Source organism: Panicum hallii, chromosome 9 (genome assembly GCF_002211085.1).
Source record: "Panicum hallii strain FIL2 chromosome 9, PHallii_v3.1, whole genome shotgun sequence".
In the NCBI taxonomy this organism is placed as follows: domain Eukaryota; kingdom Viridiplantae; phylum Streptophyta; class Magnoliopsida; order Poales; family Poaceae; genus Panicum; species Panicum hallii.
Genome location: NC_038050.1, coordinates 32,405,121 through 32,408,569, shown reverse-complemented (window position 1 = coordinate 32,408,569; position 3,449 = coordinate 32,405,121). Strand labels below are relative to the sequence as shown.

Genomic DNA, 3,449 nt, shown 5'->3' with positions numbered 1-3,449 from the left:
GATAAAAAATAGACTAAACTTATAGAAAAATGGCTTCTGAAAAAAAATAAAAAAATCATAGAGTCTACAGTGCAAAACGGCCTAAGGCCCACTTCTTTCTTCTCGGCCCACCTAGCAGCCTCCCTGCAGCTCGGCCCGGCTTGCTTCTGATCACGCGCGTGTGGCCCACGCGCGCCTGCAGCTCGGTCTGCAGGGCTCGGCTTGCTGGCCACGACTGGCTCTGGGCCAACGGCCAGCTTCCAGCTTGGCTCATCTCGTCATGGGGCTAAGGCCCAACAATCGATGGCGGGGCTGCTGAATCGGCCCACCGTGGCGCACCTCCTCGCCCGCCTTGATCTCAGCCGTTGGCTGTGATCGGACGGCCTGGCATGGTCTTCGGTGGTACTTAAGGCTAGCTGCGGGCCTCTGAAACCCAAACCCTAGGTTCGCCCGGACGGTGCCCTGCCGCCGCTGGTGTCACCCCACCGTGCTACTCTCCTGGCCCGCGGCGGTGCTGGTGCCACTGGCGAGACGCATGGGAGCGCGTCGTCGGTCCGGCCACCGGCGAGCCGAGCACGCCCTTCTCATTTTCTCCTCCTCCCCTTACCTTCCCTCTCGTAGGCGCGGCAGCGACCGCGGCCGGTGGTGGCGCTGTCGCGAGGCCCCCTAGCAGGCGCGCTTGCGTGCCACCGTTGTGCGGCCTTATGGTGGTGTGCGAGTGCGAGCCTCATGCCGACGAAGCGACGGCGAGCAATGTCTCATCTTGTCTTCCTGCACGGCATCGCGGCGACAGCCGGTTGGGGGGGTGACGGTGAGACCCACAAGAAGGTCCCGCCGGCGTTGTCTCTTGGTTAGGGTTAGGTTTTAACTGTTGCTTCTTGGATTCGAGATCGAATCCCCTCTCTTTCTTCTTCTTTTTCTATCCGTTTCTTCCCCATCTTAATCTGCTCACTAGGTGAGGCTTAGTGATACCATTGTTAGAAATCTAGGATCATCTAGGAGCAGATCAGAGGGTTAAAACATGAACTTGAATAAACAACGGCATGGTTTACATCTGGGGTTACACCGAGAGGAAGGAGGGAAGTGAGGGAGAGAGAGACCGTCAGGTTTGGGGTTGGTGTCGGGCATGGCGGTGACGGCAGTTGAGTTGAGGTCGCAGGAGATGGCAGTGTGGTGCTGAGGCTGGCAGCGTATTCGACGTAGAGGTCCAGAAGGCGGTGGAGGTGGTCGGTGCAGTGGCGGCGGGCTTCCCGTCACTTCAACGTAGGGGAGATCGGGTCCTCTAGGGTTGTCATTTCAGGTTGACCTTGGGCCATGTACCCCTTTCCTCTTTATAGCACCGCATGACAGGGCCTGCCAACCGTGTTGGGTTGAGCGTCCCGATCAGAGTGTGATTAAGTAGTCGGACACGGTCGTTCGATCGTGTCGGATGAGATCAATTCTAATAAAAACAAAAGAATGTCCAAAATAAACTTTGAGGCTCTTCTTGGTCATTTGAAAACAACCCTCGTAAAATTTATTGATACTATGTGGTGACAATTACCGACATACATCACTTACACGGGCACAAACGTCGAATATCTGCCCAAAACGAGGAGAGTAAAGAGAATAATGTCTGCCAATCTGGCTGTTGCGCGCATCTGTACCATGAGAACCCTCTAAAATTATTAACGCCGTAGAACCTCCTCGGCCTTGCCCTGCAGCAGCTCCCACACGTCCACGACGTGCTTCATCTCTGTCATGGCTCCGCCGACCGCGAGCCGTATCACGAACTTGCCGTCCACCACGAAGTGCGTCATGAACGCCTGTCCGCTCTCATTCACCGCCGCCAGGAGCTCCCGGTTCAAGTCGTCCACGGCGTCATCCTCCGGGAACCTCGCCCGGAGGCGGAAGCATACCAGCGAGAACTTTCTCGGCACCACGACCTCGAAGCGTTCATCTGCCGCCACCGTCCGCTCGAACCATTTGGCTGCTGTGACGTGTCGATGAATGTGCGCACGCAGGCCGACGGCACCGTAGCGCCGCAGCATCACCAAGAGCTTGATGGCGCGGAACCGGCGAGAAAGAGAGATCTGCCAGTCCTTGTAGTCTACGGCGGAAGGCTTCCCCGTGCCATTTGTGCCGACATTCTTTAGGTACTCCGGGTCGGTAGACAGCGCGGAGGTTAGGGCACGGGGGCTTGCGACCCACAAGCAGCAGCAGTCCGTGTTGGTGAGCAACCACTTGTGCGGGTTCGTGCTCACCGAATCGGCGAGCTCGGCACCCTCAAGATAGCCATGGAATTCCGGGCAGATAGCCGCGCTGCTGGCGGACGCGGCGTCGACGTGCAGCCACATGCCGTGGCGCCGTGCTTCCTCCCCGAGTTCGCGCACGGGGTCGACCGCGCCGAGCCCCGTCGTGCCCACCGTGGCGCAGAGGTACAAAGGCACAAGGCCTCTTGCGACGTCGCGATCGACCGCGGCGCGGACGGCGTGGGCGGTCAGGCCGTACCCAGACGCCGCCGACGTCTGGATGACGCGGAAATTGGACGGCGGGATGCCGACGAGCCGCGCGCCCTTCTGGAAGGTGACGTGCGTCTGGTCGGAGGCGTAGACCACCAGCTTCATGATGTTTTCGTGCCCCAGCTTCGCCAGAGCACAGTCCCGCGCGGCGGCGAGCGTGCACACCACGGCCTCACATGTGCTTCCCTGCAGGACGCCGCCGCCACCACCTGAGAAGAGTAAGCACTGCGGCAGACCAAGCAGCTTACCCATCCAGTCCACCACGACGCACTCGAGCTCGGCGGCAGCCGGCGACGCTGCCCACACGAATGGGACAACGTTGAGGCCAACGGACAGCATTTCGCCGGCAAACCCAGCAGTGCTGGCGTTCATGGGGAAGTAGGCGAAGAAGCTGGGCTCTGCCAGTGGGTGAGCCCCGGCAGGATGTCCCGCCGCACATCCTCCAGTACATCCTCCATCGGCTCGCCGTTCTCTGGCGCCACCTCGGGGAGTAGCTTGCGTAGCAGGCCCGGCTCGAGGTCAGCTGCCCGGACCGGGTACTTGTCGACGTCACGGTAGTACTCGGCAAGGAAGTCCACGACGGCGCGTGACTCACCGGCGAAGGACACGGGGTCGAGTGGCCGCAGCGACGCGTCGAGTGGCAAGCTGCCCATCGCCAACAAGTTGCTACTATACTGTGGCTATGGGAGATTGGAAGGCCGAGCTGTACACACAGATCAAAAGATATTGGCCCGGTTTGTTTGGGCTTCAGTTTTAGCTAGCACGGCTGCAGCATGGAGCCTGGGGTGGTTTATATATATAGGCAACTGCGCATGTGCAATATTTTGGAGCTGGAGTTGATGGAGCGGGAAGTATATTTGGCCTGAAGATTTGGGGGGTAGAGCTTCATTTAGTGGAATGAGTGCTCCCAAACAGGCTCTAAGTAACATCACGTGCTAGATTGATGATTTTTCAATCCCTTTGACATCC

At 59.0% G+C, this 3,449-nt stretch overlaps 1 pseudogene; it reads right to left on the bottom strand.

Annotated features, from left to right (window-relative positions):
- Positions 1–1,556: 1,556 nt before the first annotated feature.
- Positions 1,557–3,215, bottom strand: LOC112877674 (annotated as a pseudogene).
- Positions 3,216–3,449: the final 234 nt, after the last annotated feature.